The following is a 23,759-nucleotide window of genomic DNA, read 5'->3' on the forward strand; positions in this document are numbered from 1 at the left end:
AAAAAAGCTATTAGTAAGGAAGCCAATCAGGAAGGGAAAAAAAGCTATCAAGCTAATTCTTATGGTAGACAACTGGAGTACTATCCAGTTGGGCGAGTCTGAAGATAGTGTAGAAAACACATGAGAGTTGCCAAAACAAAGGACGAGGAAGCTGTGGCATTAATCCCTCACTTCTCTTATGCCACTGTTTGAGGGCAGCTCCCAGGGATATTTGTCCCATTCTTATGCAGGCTGAACATGGTGCCTTCGTCCAGGGGAAAAAAACCTCTCATGCATGCAGAGAGATACAGGAGTTCAAAATCAGCAGTTCTATACACTTCTTAGGTCTCCTGCAACAAGTTACTGCAAACCGGGTGACTTAACACAACTGAAATTTGTTTTCTCACAGTTTGGAAGGCCAGAAGTTTAAAATCAATATGTCAGCAGGGTTGCTTTCATCTGAAAGCTCTAAGGCAGAAATGGTTTCATGTCTCTCTCCTAACTTCTGGTGGTTGTTGGCAATCTTAGGCATTTCTTGGCTTTGTAGACACATCACTTTAATCTCTGCCTCCGTTATCGTATTGCCTTCTCTATATGTCTCTGTGTCTCTGTGTGCCCTTTTCTGTTCTTATATGGATACCTGTCAATGGATGTAGGGCCCACCCTAATCCAATGTGACCTCATCTCTATTCTTCACTAATTATATCTGGCAGAGACTCTGTTTACAAATAAGGTCACATTCTGAGGTTCCAGGTGGACATGAATTTTGAGGGGACACTATTCAACTCACTATAGTAGCCTTTCTCATGGAGGTGAATGCCAAGATGATATGGAGAGGGAAATATGAACATCTGCTACAAAAATTATCAAAGTATAATGTAAAAAATTTTTCAAGGCCTTGAAAATGTGATATAAAGACTTACTAAGTACACATCACAATAGAGATAAATAGACCTACACTGAGGTATACCATTGTGAAACTTATCAGAATCAAAATGGAGTCACTGATGCTAAGAAAATTCTGAAACAGAGCCAGTGATGGCCACGAAGAGAAGGTTCTTGCACTTGTATGGCTGACAACAAAAACTAGCACGAAAGACTGCAAAAAACACAGCCTTGCACAAAGGCCATCACAACCTTACATCACAAAAAATACAAGGACGTCTGCCCATCAACTGCCTGTTGAACCTTGGACTGCCATCACCCTTATTATTGATATTTGTTAGTCAAGGATAATTATTTCAAAACAATTATGTAATCCTCCTCATTTTTCCTTTAAAAATCTGTCTTTATTTACCTCCCTGAATACACACATAATTTACTGTGGCATACGTATTCCCATTGGAATGCTCTATTCCCAGACAAACATCTTTTCTTTTAGAGAGCCTCTCTCTTTGTTATTTGGGTTGACACCATCATAAAGTTTCAGAAGATCAAGGATAAAAAAAAAGAACATATAATTCTCCAGATTGAATGAGGGGATACTTCACACACACACACACACACACACACACACACACACACACACAATATCAAAAATCAGAATGACATCAGGGTTGTCAATAACAACATTGAAAACTAAGAGACAATGAAATAATAGCTCCAAAATTCTAGGGGAAAATTATTTTCAACCCAGAATCCTATGTCTTCTAACCTTTTAACCAAGTATGAGGATAGGGGAAAAAAAAGACATTTTTTCAGACTTTATTTCAAAATAATTACCCTCAATGCACCTTTTTTCTTTGTTCTAGCAAAATATAACAGAGGAAGGGAATCCAGAAAAGAGGATCCAACCTAGGTTAAGGGAATTTGGCTGTTGAGAGCAAATTTGGGGTTGAAGCTGTGTGGAGATGGCGGTCCAGATTGGAGTAGAACAGTGGGCTCAAGAAGAAATGTCTTCAAGAAAACATTGAAACCAAGAGATTACAAGTTTGACACTGGAAAAATTGTTTTGAAAATTATTTTGAGGAATTGTTAGAAGGTATGAAGAGAGTTCATTAATTTATGTAAAACTGAACAACAAAAAAGGAGTCAGTTTTAATTCCAGGTGAATAAAAGTGGTATAAGAAATTAGATGTAATGATGGTATATCATTTGTCTGAGCAGTGAGATATTTACATAGTCATAATAATAAAAGCATTTATGTGTTAATCAAAAATTGTGATATAATTTTATTGAAAGTGTAGAGTAAGAAAAATGAAATGTAACAGAACTAAAATCTTTGTCTCTCTAAGAAAGAAATCAGTGGAAAACATCTAAAATTGGGAATCCCAAAACAATAGATGCTGGCAAGGATGGGGAGAGATAACTACACTTATACATTGTTGGTGGGACTGCAAACTAGTACAACCTCTAAGGAAAGTAGTATGAAGATACCTCAAAGAACTAAAAGTAGACCTGCCATTTGATCCAGCAATCCCATTATTAGGTATTTACCCAAAGGAAAAAAAGATATTCTATAAAAAGGACATTTGCACTCAAATGTTTATAGCAGCACAACTGACAATTGAAAAGATCTGGAAACAACTCAAGTGTCCATCAATATATGAGTGGATTAATAAAATGTAGTATATGTATACTATGGAGTTCTACTAGGCCATAAAAAATGGTGATCTATTTTCTTTCGTAACAACCTGGATGGAACTGGAGGCCATTCTTCTTAGTGAAGTATCACAAGAATGGAAAAACAAACACCACATGTACTCAATACTAAATTGGACCTAATCAATCAACACTTATGTGCACATATGGAAGTAAAACTCAAGGGAAATTAAGTAAGTGGGAAGGGGAGGAGAGATGGGTAAATTCACACCTAATTGGTACAATGCACACTAACTGGGTGAAGGGCACACCCATAACTTTGACTCAAACTGTACTGAAGCAAATTATGTAACCAGAACATGTATACACCTATAAAATTCTGGAAAAAAAATAAAAATAAAAAATAAACAAAATTGGGAATCCAAGATAAAGTAGTTTAGGCATTTCTAAAAAGAAATATAGGGTAATAACCAGAATAAATAGCTAACAGGTTTATAGTCATTGCCCCTCGGGAGATCAAGAGATACTAAGTGAATGTGTCTTGGGTGTGTTGAGTGTGTCTTAGGGATTTAGGGTTTCTGGTTCTGTTCTTGGAGTCCTAGGTTTCTCCAGCTTTTTCAATTCTGTGAGCTGCCTCAGTTTCCTTCCCTGCCACATGACCCCCAACATATTCTCTTATACTTAATCCACTTGAGTTGAAGTTCTGTTCCAATGAAAAGAGTCCAGGCTATTACAATGGTAGATGTGGATCTCACTAATCTATTTACCCCGATGATTTCCTTTAAAAAATTAGTTCTGATCCATGCCCAATGTACAGCCTGTTCAATATACTGTGCAGACCAAGATCCTCGTTGTGGCATCCTCATCTGGCTTACCTCCCGTCACTCCCAGTTTCGTGTCACACTCTGGCCACACCGAATTCCTTTTAGTTCCCCTACTCTGCTCCCATCCCCGCCCCACTGCCAACCCCATTCGATCCTCCCCTGCGTCAGCATGCTTTTTATAACCTCTCTTCTTTTTTACACCTGGATAATTCTTACTTATTCTTCCAGACTCAGCTCAGTTGTCCTCTCCCTCAGCTTTCTCTGACTTAGGAAATTGGCCTTAATGGTCCTTAACTGCACAGCTTAGTGTTAGCACATAAAACACTGCATTGCGATTCTGTGAATCTACTTCTGTAATCTTCTCTTGGGCAAGAAACTCCTTAAAGTCTAGAACTGTGCAGCCATCATCTTTATACCTCCAGCACTCACACTTGTTGCTCAATAAATGTGTGTTGAACTGGCCAACTTAACATGTGTCTACATGAAGTAAAGATGAATGTGATCATCTTGGCATTTCAGTTATCCATTGCTGCATAAAAATCACCCTTGAATAGAGTGGCTTAAAACAGTGTGGTGGTTAATTTTAGGTGTCAACTTGACTGAATTAAGGGATACACAGATAGCTGGTAAAGCATTATTTCTGAGTGTGGCTGTGAGGGTGTTTCTGGAAGAGACCGGCATTTGAATCCCCAGACTGAGGGAGGAAGACCTGCCCTTATTGTGGGCGGGCTCCATCCAATCAGCCAAGGGCCAGATGGAACAAAAAGGCAGAGGAAATGTGGATGTGCTCTCTCTCCTGGAGCTGGGACACCCTTCTTCTGCCCTTGGATGTCAGAACGCCAGGTTCTCTGGTCTTTGTACTCTAGGACTTGCACCAGGGGCTCCCCCAACCCCGCCTGAATTCTCAGGCCTTTGACTTCAGACTAAAAGTTATACCATCGGCGCCCCTGGTTCTGCGGCCTTCAAACGTGGACTGAGCTTTTCATCCCTGGTTTTCCAGCTTGCAGATGGCCTATCATGGGACTTCTCAGCCTCCACAATCATAAGTCAATGTCCCTAATAAATCCCCTTTTACATGTCTCTATATTCGTATCTATGTCTATCTGTCCTATTCGTTCTGTCTCTCTGGAGAACCCTGACTAACACGAACAGTAACCGCTCACATACTATTCTGAAATTTGGTCGTGGCAAGTGGGTACAGCTTCTCACTGCTTTATGTGGTATTGGCTGAGGTCACACATACGGCTTCATTGAGCTGAGAATTCTGCAAGAGCTGGAAAATCTAAGATAGTTTCACTCGTGTCTGGGATGGCAGGACTGGCACAGGCTGCTTGAGCCCTCTCTCTGTGCATGCCACCCCTCATCCACTGGTAGTATTGCCTGAGTTCCTTTACATGGGAACTAGACCCCAAGAGAACAAAAACAAAAGCTGCTAAAATTCTTAAGGCCTCATTTCTGAATTTACAGTATCACCTCTGTCACACTGTCGATCTAGGCAAGTCATAGAGTCACCCCAGATTCAAGGGAGGGAGGGTAGCTTCCTCCTCTCGGTTGGAGTAGTGACCTCTGCGTTCAAGGACGACAGTCGTTGCTGGTGTCTATCCTGACAAATGATCTGCCTTTGATAATTCAATTATTATGCGTAGCTACACCAAATAATTTCACGCTTGCATTTTGGAACTAAAATATTTATTTTTGTGGATTAGATAATCATTATATGAGTCAAGAAGTGTGATTGGGTAGAAGGCATGTTGTTTTGATAAGTTATTTTAATTTCAAAGATAAAAAGGAATGAATCAATCAATCATGACATTTGAACAGCCATGCTTAGACACGGTGCTGATGCCTTTTTCTAAAAATTATGAAAAGAGAGTTGCTTTTGTAGAAAGTTAATGGAGAAAGAAAGGACTAATGTGGCTCTATGATAGCAGAAACTTTTCTTAAAAAATTACGTAGATGAAATTTCTGAAAATGTTAACTGTCTTCAGTGAAAATTTAAAATAATGTCCATGTTTAAAATAATCCATAATATGTAGCCATTCTGTATTGGGACATACTTTTGTACAGTAATGTTTTAGAAAGTATGGAACTGTAATAGAATAATGAATGGATATACCTGAATTTTAGACGTGTCCATTACACTAATTAAAATCTAGTATGGACACAACGTTTTAATTACTTTTCATCATTGCTGCAGTCAATGAAGCTAGCTTTATTACCCACTATAATGCCTCACTTGTAATAAATCTTCATAAAACATGAACAGAGTTTCCAGTTCTGGAATTCTAGCGACAGGCTTTTCTGCCTAGCTTTGCTTGGAGCAGAATGCATAAATGGGCCTCACTTGTCACCTGATAAGACAAACAATGCAAATAAAATAAGACTAAAGAGAACTTACGCCTTTTCCTATTTTTATTTTAATATCCTTTTCTTGCATTTCCATGTATTTTTAATTCTTTCTTAATAACAATTAACCACTTGGACAGAAGAGTCAAGGCATTGATTTAGGCTTGCCTTAAAAGAACTAGAGAAGAAGTCTAAAATCTTGGGTGCTTGTTTGATTCTGCCTCTTTCTAGCTGTTCATAAGCCTTAAGCAAGTTCCTTAAACTCCCTGAACCTGATTTTCTTCAGTTGCGTTAAAAGGATGAGCTCAGCTTCTCTGCTTTCTTCACAGATGAGAGAAAGACAATGCAAGGGCTTTGCAAACCATAAATCTCTAAGCAGATGGTAGGAAAGGAATTGATGAAACAATAAATGAGACAGTAGAAACCATAAAGAATCAAAAGTAGGTTTGGACATTCATTCATCTGCTTGTTTAATGTTTATTGAGTGTCTTGTATGTGCTAGGCACTGTGCTCAGGCTGGAGATTAGTGATGACCAAGACAGATGAGCTCCCCCACCCCTCGCCACATCTCATAGCCTGGCAGGGGAGACATAAATGACACAAGTAAGCAAACAGCTAATATCCCTATAAGTGCTATAGAGGAAAGGACAGGACACTATGAGAGCAAGAAACAGGGAGAGCTGACTTGGTAAACCTTCCTGGTAGGGAAACTAAGCCTGGAATGGGGGATGGACTCAGACCAGCAGATACATGGGAAGGTCCAAAGCAAAGGGCAACTCAAGGAAGACCAGTGTGTCAAGAGTATTGTGAAAAAGAGAGAGAAAGCAGATACGTGAAATAGAAAACATGTAACTAGGAAAGGGATTTGGCTTTGATTCTAAGTGCTATGGAAAACCACTGAAGGATTTTAAACAGAAGAGTGATGGGATCTGATATAATGCTTTAGAAAGGTCACTTTTGCTCTTGGATTGTGAGGATCAAGAATGGAAAGAGGAAGCTACTGCAAAGGACCAGGAGAATGATGATGATGGCTTAGATTACAGGACTCCCAGTAGAAATAGTGGGGATGAGAGAGATTCAAGATATATTTTGGAGGTGGAACTGACAGCATGTGTTAATAGGATGATTATAATTGGGAAGGAGAAAGGATATTCCAAGATTTCTGGCTTGAGCAACTAGGAGGGTGCTTCTGCTATTTATAGAAATGGGGAAGCTGGAACAAATTTGTAAGGGAAAGAAAAATATACCATTTGGCATGTTGAATTTGACATTCACATGAAGTTATCAATAAGGCAGCTGGCTAGGCCATCAAGGCAGGGGCTAGAGAAATATGAAAGCCATGACAGTACAGATTCCTGCGTCAACTGCCCACTGGCATAGATTAGGTGGAAATCCACCTGCCCATGCAGTCGCCATGCTGCCAGGCTTAGACATGCCATGCATGATCGGCTGGGTAAGTGGTTTTCTTTTCAGGCCAAGATCAAGCCTTTTCCATTTCCTCCCAAATATCCCTATCCAAGTTGCTAGCTCCATCCATATGCCATTGCCCTGAGGGTAGGGCATAATTTTTAGATAGATGCAGTGTTGCCCTGTTTGTGGAGAAGGAAAATGATGGAGTTTTTCCTTCCTTTTGCTCTTTCTGTCTTTCTTTCTTTTTCTCTTTTCTTTTATTTTTTCAGAACCCAAGGACACTTGGTTTAGAACGGTGGCTAGTTGTAGAGGTCAAGGGTAAGCTCTGCTGAAGTCAGTATAAAGGCAGAAACATGCAATACAGATTTCAAATGCGGTTTACCCATTTGGCCTGTTGAATCTACATGTTGGGGTGGTAAATAATTATAACTTTTTGCATGTCTTTATCTATAGGTGCCACCTGGTGATGGTCTGCATTCCTCTTTCTAATCTTATTTTATGATTTGAATTAGAATACTTATTGTTTCCCATACTTACTTATTTTTGGATCCGGGTAGCCTTGGTGCTCTCCTTTATTTTATACTGCTGAGGACGTAAATGACCAAGCATTGTCCTTGAAAGAACTCCTATGTTAGCCAGTCTAGGTTTGAATCTAAGCTCAAGCATTTATAAGCTCTGCAACCTTGAACTTGTTTTATATCTCTTGATCTTAGTTTTTCTATTTTTAAAATGATGCTAAGTACCTTGTACCAAGGAAATGAAATATACATCGTCTTAGCAGGATGCTTAGCATAGTGTTAGGGGTTTGTAGTTATTATCATTAGATTGAACCTAAAGCACTGATTAGTCTTGGTGCTGTATATCCCAGGGTATTAGGAGCTCTGGCAAAGAATAAAAAATCATCGGGTTAGCAGCCATCACTGAAGCCTGTGAAAGTGGGTTGCTATGGCGATGGGAGTGATGCTGACCTGGGAGGGCATAGTGAAGAAGGTTGTGATATTCAAAAGAGTCGAATCTGTATAAAGTTTTGAAAACTTCCTCCAATGCACTAAGTTTGAGACATTGTCTCACATCCACCAGAGATGAAGACAGAGTTGGAAGCAGGGAGAAAGAAACAGTCCTAACACTAGTAGCCTATAGAAAGAAATGATAGGCAAGCAAAGAGCTCCCCGTGAACTGCAGCTTATTGCATTTAGAGGCAGTCACACTCTGCTATGAAAGACTTTTGGACTTTTAAAAAGTTTTATTTTTAATTGACAAATAATAATTATATATATTTATGGGGTACAATGTGATGTTTCAATACATGTATACATTGTGGAATTATTAATATCAAATCAGAATAATTAGCATATCCATCACCTCCATTATTTATCATTTCTTTGTGATGAGAACATTTAAAATCCTCTCTTTTAGCTATTTTGGAATAAACAATACATTATCATTAAATAGAGTCACCTTGCTTTGCAACAGAACACCAGAACTTACTCCTCCTGTCTAACTGAAATTTTGTACCTATTGACCAACATCTTCCCTTTCCTCATTCACTGTTTGGATTTTTTATCATGCCTTAATTTTCTCTAATGATTTTCCATTCATAATGCCCTTTTTTTTTCTTTTTTCGTGTTTTATTTTTATTTTTTTCTAATTTATTTTTTTATATCAGCATGAAACAGGGGTGCAAAGGTTTAGGTTATATATAGTGACTTTTTATTCACATGAGATCCTGAATTATTTTCACCAACATTTAAAGAGCATCTATTCCATCCCTGACTCTGCGCCTCACCACAGCTCTGTTAGGGAGGCAGGACAGGTGAGGGAAACTGAATCTCAGGGAGGTGATATGATTTGCCTATCAGTGTCAGGCCTGTTCGGTGCTATTGTTTTTGTTTGTTTATTTGTTTTTGCTCTCAATGCTATTTCTAATGTCTTTGGGACTAGGAGAAATGGAATATAGTAGACCCTTGAAATTCAAAGTTATCATTTGTGTTTTTGACTATTTATGAACAACTTAAAGCTCCATACCTTGCAATGTGTATGTATATCTTTTAATTTTTCTGAAGCACAAATCTGAATTGCTGCAAGGCTGCTGTGTGTACAGCACATCTGTTGCTTTTGCCTGCCTGGCACCTATTCTCCATTCTTTGGTAATAGCTCTTTGGGTTTGCTTTGGGGATGTGTTTCCATTGGATGCTGGCCCTCCCCTGAGTAGGGCGTGGCCATGGGACCCAGTTCAGCCTGTCAGACTCTCTCTCCCCAAAGAATCTGAATCTTGAAACACGAGGTACATGAACTGAAACTGGTTGGGGAAGATTTAGCCCTTCCATGATATTCTGCAAATAGTATCTATTCATTCCTGTTGTTTAGAGCAGGAGTTGCTAACCTTTTTCTGTAAAAGACCAGATAGCAAATATTTTAGGCTTTGTGGGCCATAAAGTCCCTGCCTCAACTATTTGGCTCTGCTGTTGTAAAGGGAGAGCCATAGACAATATGAAAACAAGTAGGTAAGCTTATGTTCCAAGGAAACTTTATTTATAAAAACTGATAGCAGCCTAGATTTACCCTCAGGTCATAGTTTGGAAAACTCAGAGATGCTCCAGTTCCTGCTCTTTCCTAAATCTTGCTTTTTAACTTCCTTTTTATTCTCTGAGCTCTGCATTTATCCTTTTAAATAAATTCATTTTTCTGCTTCATGTTGTCAGGATTAGTTTACGTTGCTTGCTACTGAAGAACTCTAACTGATGTAGAGTGAGTCTCTTGGCTAATGAGTGAATCTAGCTGAGTGCTAACGTCCACGTACCAATGAAACATTCTATTTGTGCCTCCTGCTAGCATATGGGATAACAACTGGGAAGCAATTGATAAAACAGTGTCTTAGGAGAACTGACTAGTCCTGGTGATATAAGCAAAGAGGAACTGAAGAGTCTATCAAAAAGAAGATGGTGCTCAGACAGATGTTTAGAATAAATTAAAAAGCAGAAAGTTGAATTTGGCAGTGGCTCGATTCTGTGATTTAAATTAGTCCTTCACAATGAAATAAAAAATGGTGGGTTTATAACACTGTTCTAGTAAGTGTTCCAAAGAGATTTTTAAAATGATCAAGAGAGAGATTTAAAATGTTTTCTTTTAAAGCTTTAAAAAGGTTAAAGTGAGGTTTATTTGTGGTCTAGGTTAATCCTAGTAAACTTGAGCATTCCATGTTGGAGGCTTCTAAGTCCGAACCAATCTTTTCCTATGATTATATGAGAGTCTCAAAGTCTATTCTTGCAGAATGACACGACTTCACTTCTGTCAAGGATGCCAGTCTTTTCTGTCTCCTATTCTAACAGAAAGTCAGTACTGTTGAGCACCCTATTTAGATCAAGCAGATAAAATCATCGAATCTTTTCAAAGCCTGGCACTAGAGGGAATACAAAATAAGCACTGTCCCCACCCTTAAATAATTATCCCTCCAGCTGAGATAAGGACATTACCCACCCAAGAAAACTCATGTAGTCCAAAGTGTTCAGTTCAGTTCAATTCCACAAAGAATGAATGGGTCACTCAAGGGTTCTCCCATGGTGCTAACCAGAAGGAAAACTAGCCTTGTCCCAAGCAGCCTCAGAATGCTTGCATTCCAGAGATAAAAGGGTCTTTAGAGCCTGGTTCCTTCATTCACACAGGAAACACTGAGGTACAGGGAGGCTAAGTAACTTTATTTAAGGTCCCGTCTCTGATTAGTGGTGTCCCTGGGGCTAGAAGGTGGTGTTCCTAATTCCATTTCTCCAGTGCTTACATCTAGGTGCAGAAAAGTTGCTTTCAGGAAGTACATCAACCTGAGATTCGATCACAAGGTGAGAACATTGTCCTGATTCTGTGAAGAAAACCTCAGTCTAGCATGAAATTGTCTCAAAGCCTTCTCTAGCACTTGAAAAATTCCCTTTGAACAAAGAGGATGCAGGTCTCAGGTTCAAGGTCTTCAGCAGGCAATAATGTTTAGCAGAATTTTCATAACATTGCTTAGATTTTGTTGTGTTTATTTTTAATGATTATAGTTTTCCATTAATAGACTTAATATCAAGTCTACTTTTAGAATGATTGTATCTAAGTTTTTTAAAAAGTTCAATTTAAATGAAAATATTAAGCAAAAAATAGCAAACACTATACCCAATATACGTAGTAATTTGAATATATTAACTCAATTAATCTCACAATAATTCTATGAAATAGACACTATTTCTATTTTACAGATGAGGCAGGCGCTGCAAGATTAAGTAATGTGTCCAAGGTCATACCATTAGAAGAGATGAAGCAGGTTTCCAATCCAGGCTATCTGGTCCCATCTTGTGTTCTTGAACACAAACCTCTCCTTCAATGTGAACTATGGGGAACAGCGAATTATACCACACTGCCGTCTATGGCCAATTATGAAATAACTGACCTAGAGCAGCGGTCCCCAGCCTTTTTGCCACCAGGGACCAGTTTCATGGAAGACAATTTTCCCATGGAATGAAATAGGGGCGGTTTCAGGATGATTCAAGCGCATTACATTTATTGTGCAGTCAAACCTCTCTGCTAATGATAATCTGTATTTGCAGCCGCTCCCCAGTGCTTGCATCACCACCTCAGCTCTGCCTCTTGTCAGATCAGCGGTGGCATTAGATTCTCATAGGAGCCTGAACCCTACTGTAAACTGCACATGCAAGGTATCTAGGTTGTGTGCTCCTTGTAAGAATCTAATGTAAATAGAGATGAAGCTTCGTTCAATCACTCGCTACTCTCCTCTTGCTGTTCAGTCTGGTTCCTAACAGGCCACAGACTGGTACTGGTCCATGGCCCAGGGGTTGGGGACCACAAATCTAGAGGGACAGCCTATTGAATATAAATTTCCTTCTAACAATATTGACTACTTTGATCAAAGTCTTAAGAATTTTATTTTATGGATGCCTACTATGTTGAGATACCCCGCTGGGTATTTTGCAGACACTATATTTGATTGTTGCAGCAACGTCGCAAAGTAGGTATTACTTTCTTCATTTTCAGAGGAGCAACCTGAGATTGATTTGTCCAAAAACACCTTAATAATAAGTTGCAGAACAGAAATTCAAACCTATTTCTAGGTAGTCCCCATGCATATATTCTTTGCTGCCTTTCAAACCCAAGACCTGTCTTCTTCAATACTATGCTCTAACTTAACGAGCATTTTCTATACCTCCACTCTCATGGCTGTAATCAGAAATGAGTTGAATATACTTGTTCAATTAAATGCACCCTATTTCAGCCAAGTAGCTTAGTCCCTCAAGATCCTTCATAGCCAAATTAACAGGGATTTGGAATAGAAGTCAGACAACAAATCACAGTGCACTGGATTGAAAATTACAACCTAGCTGGGCTGGTGGTTGGAAAAAAATTGTGAAACACACACATAATAAACAGCAGACTTTAGACAGAAAAGCATGGCATTAAATAATTGGAACCAGTGAGAGTAGAATTTGGGGCCAAGTCTACACAGCTATTTATGAAACTGAGAAATGGAATATTGATGTTCTGTACCAGTACTGAGAGCTTTCTGGTTAATTACATTCCTGGGTGAAGTCAGAAAAAAATATAATACTTACATTTTTCAGAGAACAAAATAATTTTCAGTCATTCACTGGGAAATTGGTTAACTCTCTAGTTCACCTGCTTTCTATAAAATCTGGAAGAGCATTCAGTTGACCATGAAATACTGAAAGTTGTGGTCCTGATATGTTCTAATTTTATTACAAATTATCGAACACTTGCTACGTGCCAGGCAGAGAGTTTTCTCAAAGATCATAGTTGTGTGAACAAACATAGAGATTGTTAGATCTAGCATATAAAAACTGTTAGAATGAGATCCCAGGCCTTTCCCCATCACTCACTATCTTACACAGCATAATTTTTTTCATAGCACACATTAGCACTACTTTTTATTTATATAGCTTATTTTCCAACTGTCTTCTCCGAAAGTAGAATGTAAACACCAGTGAAGCAGTGTTTCAAAAAAAGAGATTTTTGCTTATTTTTTCCAGTACCTAGAATGGTGCCCAGCATGTAAGTATCAGTGCCAATATGAGATGGAGGCAATAGGGGAAGAAGTGAGCAGATTTGCCCAGGGTGGGCAGGGGAAGGAACCAGAGGAGGAAATGTTTCAAGCAGGGACTTAGAAGATGGAGGAGTAAGGTGAGAGCATTGCAGGGAAAGGGAAAGATAGAAACATTTGGAGGGATGCATGGAATTGCATGATGTGTTTAGGCCGCAAGGAAGCAAGGGGTGAGTCAAGGGGAGTGACTATAAACAACACAAAGCATGGAGAGGTGATGCCACACAATGTGCAGCTGCGATACGGTGTGTCAGTCCCCATTCATCTGCTCCCACCTGATGGGCCCCACCCACTTCTTCCGCTCCCACTTCGTTTTCCAAAGACACCTTCTCAAGAAAGCCTCCACATCTCTGGCTGAGTTCTAGCATGTCCACTAAGCCCACAGTTCTCTTTGGCAATCTCAGTTGTATTTCATTCAAAGTTAGATACATTAATTTGCTCTACCTGTGGTTATAACCAAGAGAATTTTTAGTTGACTCTCCCCATTGCAGAGCTGAGTTAAATTGCTTTTGATGGTGAAGGTTTTATTAACCTAAGACAATTCCCCAGTGTTTGAATGGATATGGAGAGGCAGGGTGGTCTCCAAATAGCTCAAAATCCATCCTGTGTCACTTTTTGGCTTATACTCTTTTCCTTTTCACTTCTTAACTTGTGCTGCTTTTTGAATGAGTATCAAGCTGTTTAGGGTTAAAACTCTTACTTGCAGTTAACAGAAAACAATGAAATCTCAAATTATAACAGGCAGAATTATTGGAAGAACACTGCGACATCCATGGAACCTGAAAGCAGCTGGGCCTCTCAAATGACCTGAAACAGAAATTTCAAATGCAGGCAGTGTTTAGTCTCCCAGCCTTGCTCTCTGTCTCTTCTGTCTCTGTCTGTCTCCCTACCACTAACCCTCCCCGAATCTGTGCCTCTGGCTCTCTCTGCAGTCCCTCTCTGTTTCTTTGTCTTCTCCTCCCTTTTTCCCCATCTGTCAGTTTCTCCCTCTGTTGGCCTCTCTCTCTTTCTCTCCCTCAATCTCATTAGTCTCCTTTCAACTGGCTTTATTTGCTTTTGCATATTCATGGTGAAGTCTTCCTCACAACTCTCCAGATTAGATTTCCTCCATTTAAGAGACCAGCTGAGATGACTGGCTAATTCCCTAAATCTCTCAGATTTCAAAACCCATAGAAAGGGGATCTGATCGGTCCAGCTTGAGCTAGGTATCATCACTGATCCAATCAAGTGTGAGCAGGGAAACTGAGTCACATGATAACAAACATGCCTAGAGAGTGGGGGTGTGCAGCTCTATGGGTGGGGGAGGAGCATTTCTCAGACAAAGAGTGTCTCTGTGACTTGAACATGTAAGCTAAAAGGTGTCTGCTTCCTCCAATCACAGAGCTGGGATGAATATTAGTGGATGAATTAATATGATTAAACTAATGCTGGTTGATCAAGAATGGTTGATGAGAGATACGACACAGAAATTCAGCACTTCATGTGGAATGATTGTTCCCTGGGAAAGCTGAACAGCCTTTTTGAAAGTCGGCCATCTTATAGATTTGTAATTTTCGAGTTCCTAGGTCAATAGCCTCCTGACATCACCAAAGGCCAGAGAAGCAGAGTTGTGCAACCTGCTGTCATTTTAGGGGCAACAAAGGTACCCATTAGCTGACAGGCAGATGTTCCTGCTTGGCAGCATATTTTGCTGTGTCTTCTTAGCTAAGTGGCTTCTCTCCTGTCCTCAGCTTGCTCATCTGTAAAATGGGAGGGTTAGATATGACAATCTGAGTTCACTTTAGCTCTGACGTGCCGGGGTTCCCAATGGGGGTAAAAGAGGCACCTCAAGTTCTGGGCTGCCTTGGGAAGGAGCTGCTTGACTGATCACAGCTCACATAAACACTGTGCTTGCCATGCCCTCTGAATCCACCTCAGAACCATTCCAGCTGAACTCAGGATCCTATTTTTATTTTCTAGATAGTCTGGAATTAGATTTGCTGACTTTGCATCTCCTGTCAGATGTCTGCTCCTCTAAGGAGAGGTTTTTAAGATTTTTAGGAAAAGATTTTCAGCTCCCAGGGACTATGGTTACCTTCTTCATCTCTCAAGGCAGAACTCTGAAAGCACTTGGGCCTCTGAGTAGGGCGCTCCTGGAGCCCCTTTAACAGCTGTTAACTGTGAAGATGCTACACAAAGTACAGCACTGTACACAGCTTTCTCCTTCAAGAGGCTGTCAGCATGAGAACCTCAAAGCAATGAGGAGAATGTGTGTAAATTCTTGTACCTGGAAATTATCAAATTGTTTAAGTGTTGCTGTGACTATACTCAGATTCATCTACACATTTGGTGGAGAGTGTGAAAATAAATATGGAAAACAATGGAGACCCTGTCAATGACAAGAAACCTTTAATTTTCATCCTTCTCTCAAAGTAGTTTTTTTATTCATTCAACAAACATTCATTGAGTACCTTGTATGTTCTATGCACTCTGCTGGATGCTGGAGGAGCAGGAATGTAGACATGTGGCTATCCTCCAGAAAGGGAAGACAGGTGGCAAACACATGAACATTAGTTGGGGGGTGGTGGATCAGGAATATCTTTCTTCTCTTTTGATTTCCTTCCTTCATTCTATTACTCTCTCTCCTGAAGTCCAAGTGGGACCTGTGTGGGAGGATAATGGTGGTAGTGGTGGTGGGAGAGCACTGATTGGCATTTCTGGATTTAGGGTTCATGGGGATATTTAAGCCGGACTAAGAAGATGATTGGATTTTCACAATGGAAAAGAGGAAAGGCATTCCAGGTGAAAGAACTCACATTAGCAAAAATGTAGGGCATCAATACATGTGGAGAAGCCCTGGAGGATGAGAAGCCATTTGGAGAGAGAGAGGCCAAGGAGCCCCAAGACACCAGACACAGGAGTGAAGAAGTCGTCTTGGAAATGGATCCTCCCAGCCCCAGGCATTCAGCTGACACCAAGCAGAGTCCTTCCAAAATTGTGAGCAAAACAAAATGGTTGTTTTAAGGTTAAAAAAAAGAAAAAAAGAAATATAGTTTGTGCTTGAGGGAGCAAAAGAAAAGGGTAAGAACCATACATTACAAGATTATACTCCATATTCTCTTTCTGTTGATTGCCCTCTACTTGAACACCAAACACATGAGCATTTGCCTGTTTATTTAATATAAATTAATGTTAAAATGTAAAGATGACAGTAGGCATAAAAATATACCACCCCAATTCCATTGTATCAGTCAGGGTTCCCCACCATAAGTAATATAAAGCAATTCTGGCTAATTTAGGAAGAATTAGAATTAATTAAATGCTATTGAAAAGCTCAGATAATAGCTGGGAAAACCAGGCTTGGATGCTAACACTCAGAAACAATGCTCAAAAACGGGCCACAGAACTGATCCCAAGAAGATGCTGCCATTGCCCCTACTGGACACACACACTAGAGTTTATCTCATGGACACCACAGAGCTCCTACCATTGAACATTGCCTCCACCTCTGTCATGGAGGCCTGAAGAAAGAAGCAATAGCTACCATAACTGCACCACCTTCCTGGAAAGGTTCTACGTCTTAGTATCAATATTTTAAAATATGAGTCTGGACTAGCACATCTGATTGGTGGAATCAAAGTCCTATGCCTTCATCCCAGCTGCAAGAAAGATTAGGAAAGCCATTCACTGTCATTTTCAGATGCCTCTGGGAAAGACTCTCACACAAGGTGGGTGACTCTCCCAATCACAAGAATAAATTTTAGCTGCTGGGCAGCCAAAAAAAAAAAAAAAAAAAAAAGGCAAATGTTCAAGATATCAACCTTTCAGAGGTAATGGCTGCTATTTATTTATTTCTCTAGATTTTCTTTTCTATGTACAGTTGACCCTTGCCCAACACAGATTTGAACTTCATGGGTCCACTGGTCCGCTTATACATGGATTTCTTTCAATAAAAATTGAAAAAACTGAGTATGCCTGCCTCTCCTGCCTCCCCATCCACCTCCTCCATCTCTTCCACCTCTGCCACCCCTGAGACAGCAAAATCAACCCCTCCTCTTCCTCCTCCTCAGCCTACTCAACATGAAGACAATGAGGAAGAAGACCTTTATAGTGATCCACTTCCACTACTGAATAGTAAATATATTTTGTCTTCTCTATGGTTTGGTTGATAACATTTTCTTTTCTCTAGTTTACTTTGCTGTGAGAATACAGTCTATAATACATACAACATACAACATATGTGTTAATCAACTATTTATATAAAAAACTTGATTAAGAACATACTATATTGTGAAGTCTTTGATTTGTACCTAGGAATATATTTAACTAAAGAGGTAAAAGATGTTTACAGAGAGAACTACGAAACACTGAGGAAGGAAACAGCAGAGGACATAAACAGGTGGAAAACCATACCATGCTCATGGGTCAGCGGAATCAACACTGTTTAAATGTCTGTACTACCCAAAGTGATCTAGAGATTCACTGCAATCCCTATTAAAATACCAACATTATTTTTCACAGATATAGAAAAAATAATTCTACGCTTCGTGTGGAACCAGAAAAGACCCCGTATAGAAAAAGCAATCTTAAGGAAAAAGAACAAATTGATAGGCATCAATTTATCAGACTTCAAACTATACTACAAGGCTATAGTAACTAAGACAGCATCATACTGGTACAAGAACAGGGACAAAGACCAATGGAATAGAACCAAGAACCCAGATTTAAAACCATCCTCACATAGCCATCTAATCTTTGACAAAGAAGACAAAAACATACACTGGGGAAAAGAATCCTTATTCAATAAATGGTGCTGGGAAAACTGCATAGTCACATGTAGAAGACTGAAACAGCATCCACACATTTCACCTCTCACAAAAATCAACTCACAGTGGATAACAGACTTAAACCTAAAGTGTGAAACTGTAACAATTCTAGAAGAAAATGTTGGGAAAACTCTTATAGACATTGGCCTAGGCAAAGAATTTATGAACAAGACCCCAAAGGCAATCAGAGCAAGAACCAAAATAAATACATGGGACCTGATCAAATTAAAAAGCTTCTGCACAGCCAAGGAAACTATCACAAGAGCAAACAGATAACCTACAGAATGGGAGAAAATATTTGCATGTTACACATCCGATAAAGGGCTGATAACTAGAATCTACTTAGAACTCAAGAAAATAAGCAAGAAAAAAAATCAAACAACCCTATCAAAAAGTGGGCAAAGAACATGAACAGAAACTTTTCAAAAGAAGACAGAATAATGGCCAAGAAACATTAAAAAATGTTCAGCATCTCTAATCATCAGGGAAATGCAAATCAAAACCACGATGAGATATCACTTATCTCCAGTGAGACTGGCCTTTATCAAAAAGTCCCAAAACAATAAATATTGGCATGAATGTGGAGAGATAGGAACACTCATATACTGCTGGTGGGACTACAAACTAGTACAACCTCTCTGGAAAGCAATATGGAGATACCTCAAAGAGATACAAGTAGATCTACCATTAGATCCAGCAATCCCATTACTGGGCATCTACCCTAAAGAACAAAAGACACTCTGTAAAAAAGACATCTGCACTCGAATGTTTATAGCAGCACAATTTACAATTACTAAGATATAGAAACAACCCAAGTGCCCACCAATACATGAATGGATTAATACAATTTGGTATATGTATACCATGGAGTTCTATTCAGCCACAAAAAACAATAGCAATATAGCACCTCTTGTATTATCCTGGATAGAGCTGTATCCCATTCTACTAAGTGAAGTATTCCAAGAATGGAAAAATAAGCATCACATGTTCTCACCATCAAATTGGTTTTAACTGATCAACATTTAAGTGCACATATAGTAGTAACATTGATCGGGTGTCGGGAAGGTGGAGGAGGGGATGGTTATACACACGTAAGGGATGTGGTGCACACTGTCTAGGGGATGGATATGCTTGAAGCTCTGACTCGGTTGGGGCAAGGGCAATGTACATAACCTAAAAATTTGTACCACCATAATATGCTGAAATAAAAAAGTAAAAAAAGAACGTAGTATAATACGTGTTTTAAAAAATAGACTGGACGTATAAATACCAAGAAATTCAGCCTGGTGAACCCTGAGTAATGGCATGGTAGCCGATTTAAATCTCCCTATTTATGCTTGTTTGTGCATTCTCAGTGTTATCCAGTGAATATATGTAGGTAAGACATTTTTAGTCTGAAAACTGCAATGACTTTTCTAAAAGACGGAGATACTGCTGTAAGGACGTTGCATTTCAGAGTGTACATATCAACATGTTTTGTGTTATCACGTTGAGTTTATTTAAAATCCATTTACCCCAAAGGAAATAAAAAAAGGATTAATTGTGACATTCTAGCACCCGGAAGCATTCTCAGAAACCATAGGCCTCACAGTGTCAGGAATGTTATTCTTCCAAGAAATGCAGGTGTTCTTCAGGGCCTCCTATTTTGTACATGAAACATCCCTTTCTGTATAGCCCAGGTTTTCAAAGGCCATGAAGAAACAAAGAAGAGCCAGACTGAGTCCTCCGAGAGGCCTGGCGGCTGTTAGTCTTTGAAGAAGGGCAGTGCCCCTAACTCTTTGGCCTGGTTACCGTGAAGGGCAGCCATGCCCTCCAGCACTACTCCTCTGTGACATCTTTAGAGTCTGAGTGCTGTGCTGATGCTCCTTGGGTCTGCTCCAGCTATTATCCCAAGTGACTGTGTCTTAAGGAAATGCTCAGGCTGCCTCCAACGCACTTTCAAAAGCTGTTACTAGCACTGCTTTGCTCCATTTCTCCTTTAATGTGATCCTAAATGCAAGCTCCTTCTTTAGGCAGAAAAGGGCAGCCAGGTAGAATGGAAGAAGCCCCAGAAGTCAGGAGACATGGATTTGGATCCCAGCACTGGTGATGTAACCCTCACCAAGTCATTTGGCCAATCCTGGCTTCAATTACTTTCTCCACCTGGGAATTAGGCCCATCTCCCGGGCTGGCCCATGCATTAGCATCATTGGACTTCAACTTTAAATAGACCTGAGTTTAAATCCTTGCGCCAAAACCCACATGACTTTGGGAAGACTCCTCAACCTGTTTGTGTTTTAGTAGTTTTAATCTGTAAGATAAAATTCATAATTCTAAGTCACAGCATTGTTGTAAGGGAAAATTCTATATAAACAAAATTGTCTCCTTACTATTTCAAGTTGTAACAGTTGCTTGGATTTTCCACCCAATTTGGATCGTATGTTATTTGCATGGTCTGATTTAAAATTTAAGCTATATGACATATGCAGGATTCATTTTTGGAAGTACTAAGGAGCAACTGGGAGAGAAAAGTCATCACAGCCACACTCTCATGCTAAAGTAGAACACAAAATGAAAACCAGTTAAGAATTACATTGACTCTTACTGTATTAATTTGGGAGTGGACTGTTTTAGCTTTCCATTGTTACTATAACAAATTACCATAAACTTAGTGGCTTAACACAAATTTATCATCTTATGTTTCTGTAGATTGGAAGTTTGACACAGATTTCACTGGGCTAAAATTTTGGCAACTCTGTTCTTTCTGGAAGCTCTAGGGGAGGATTCATTTCCTTGCTCTTCTAGCTTCTATGGGCTGCCCACATTCCTTGCTTCATGGTCCTTGCCTGCATCTTTAAAACCAAGAACATCACATCTCTCTGTGCCTTTCTTCTATAGTTACATTTTCCTCTGACTCTCTCTTCTGTCTCCCTTTTAAAAACCCTTGTAGTTACATTGGGCCCACCCACATAATCCAAGATAATCTCACTATTTTAAATTTATCTCTTTAGCAAACTTAATTTCTCTTTGCCACATAACCTAACATTTTCACAGGTTCTAGGAATTAATATGTGCACATATTCATGCATTTTTCTGCCCACCACATGGATGTTGGTGCAAACTGGAGATCCATCCACAAATTATGCTTTGGGGAATTATCCAAGCAAATAATGAGATAAGTGTATGTGCATTGGAATTTACTGCACTGATACTTATAACAGCAAAAATTTAGAAGTAAAATCAGTGTTCATGAAAAGGTTGGTGGTCAAACAAATGATGACTAACCCATATGATGAAAAATTCTGCAACCATATCTATATATTGATATAAATGGAATCAATAATATGTCAAATGAAAAAACACAGATTGTAGAACACACACGCACACACACACACACACACACACACGTGATGATATAGTTTGAATATTTGTCTCCTCCAAATCTCATGTTGAAATTTGATCCTCAGCATTGGACATGGGGCTCAGTGGGAGGTATTTGGGCCATAATGGCAGAGCCCCTAATGGCTTGGTGCCATCCTTGTGGTCGTGAGTGAGTTCTCACTCTATGAGTTCACATGAGAACTGGTTGTTAAAAAGAGCCTGGCACCTCCCGCCGCCCCTCTCTCTCTTGTTTCCTTCCTCTTGCCATGTGATGCCTGTTCCCCTTCACCTTCCACCATGAATAGAAGCTTCCTGAAGCTATCACCAGAATCAAATGCTGGTGTCATGCTTCTTGTACAGCCTGCCGAACGATGAGCCAAATAAACCCTTTTTCTTTACAAATTACCCAGCCTAAGGATTCCATTATAGCAACACAAATGGACTAAGACATACAGTGTTATCCCACCAGTCCTAAATCTATGTGCATTGAGAGTATATGTATACATGCATATCAAATTATTAACAGTGGTAATTTCTGAGAGTGGTAGATTTGGGATATGAGACATTTCCACTAGGTATTAACATTTTTTAAAATTATCATGTATTATCACAAGAAAAGCTAAGTCATGTCCTTTTAGGAAGAAAAACCTCAGTATTGTAAAAAACTATTTTATCATGCCTGAATTACTCACTAGTAGGTACTTCTACTGACAGAAGTCTTTTTTCTCCACTTGGGATCCAAACAATTTGATCTAAAAAAACCAGGGTTCATTGCTAGGAGGCATTGTGCATGAGTATGCTTTCAAAAATCATATAAAAATCTTTGTTTGTTTGCCACTTTAATTATCTGACTCTTCTGGGTTTTTAAAATTCTTCCGAATGCTATTCCCATTTATTAGCACAATGCATCAGACTTCATTGCACTTAGAGTCTTGAAGTTCATTTGTTTATCTCTTACCTATGAGATAAATTGTAAGTCTGAAACCTTAGACATCTTGACACTTTGAACTCCAGGTATCTATAGACAGATGTGTTCATTGTCTCAACAACCAACATTGAGCAAGGGCCTACTATGTGCTAGTCATGATGCACAGCAGGCACCGTCTTTGGAGGTGATATGTTGAAAGAGATATCAAATGAGCAAATTGCTGGATATCAAGGAGGGCAGATTAGAGGTCATCGTGCATAGTGAGAGGTGACTGTCAGGCCTGTTAAAGTCTGGTTGTCATTTCCATGGGAAATATTCTTGTATTCTTTCCTTAAACCTCTTTCTTGCATGAGTTACTTTGAATATATTTCCCCACAACAGTATATGCTCTAGTTAAGATAGTCAAACTGCATTTCTCAGTACTAGTGCCTAGTACCTAGTGTTTCTAGGCATTCTATAGAAAGATGTAAGCATTACTGAATTTCGGCAAAGAGTAGGGGCTAGTTGTGCCACACACAGGGGTTTAAACAGTGCTCAACACAGCCTCAAAGCCCACCCCAGAGCCCCATATTGTCAGGGAGGCAATAGAAAATAGAAGAATATGAATAAACTAAGCCCAACGTCATCAGAAGGAAAGAAATAATAAAGATCAGGGAAGAAATAAATGAAATACATGCAAGAAAAACAATACAAAATATCAATAAAACTAAAAGTTGTTTTTTTGACAAGATAAACAAAATTGACAAACCTTTATCTAGACTAAGGAAAAAGAGTGAAAAGTGAAATAAATATAATCAGAAATGAAAGAGGAAACATTATAACTGATACTACAGAAATGCAAAGAATCATTAGAGACTATTACGAACAACTATACACCAACAAATTGGATGACCTAGAAAATGTGGATAAATTCCTAGACACATACCACTAATGAAGACTGAATCATGAAGAAATAGAAAATATGCACAGAATAATAATGAGTAATGAGATTGAATCAGTAATAAAAAGTCTTCCATCAAAGAAAAGCCCAAGACCAGATGGCTTCACTGCTAAATTCTACTAAACATTCAACACTTCACAATTTTTCCAAAATACTGAAGAGGAGGGAGCACTTCCAAACTCTTTTACAATCTCTTACTTTCCAAATAGAGTAAGGCAGGTCTTACCCTGATATTAAAGCCAGACAAAGACATCACAAGAAAATAAAACTACAGGCCAGAATCCCTAATGAATATAGATGCAAAAATGCTCAACAAAATGCTAGCAATCCAAATTCAACAGCACAGTAAAAAAGGATCTTTCACCAAGATAAAATTGAATTTATCCTTGGGATGCAAGGATGGTTCAACAACATACACAAAAATAAATGTGATACATCACATCAACAAAATGAAGAACAGAAAGCATATGATCATCTCATTAGATGCAAAAAAAGCATTTGATAAAATTCGATAACTTTTCAT

The sequence above is a fragment of the Propithecus coquereli genome, unplaced genomic scaffold, assembly GCF_000956105.1.
Source record: "Propithecus coquereli isolate 6110/MARCELLA unplaced genomic scaffold, Pcoq_1.0 Scaffold1, whole genome shotgun sequence".
Taxonomy (NCBI): domain Eukaryota; kingdom Metazoa; phylum Chordata; class Mammalia; order Primates; family Indriidae; genus Propithecus; species Propithecus coquereli.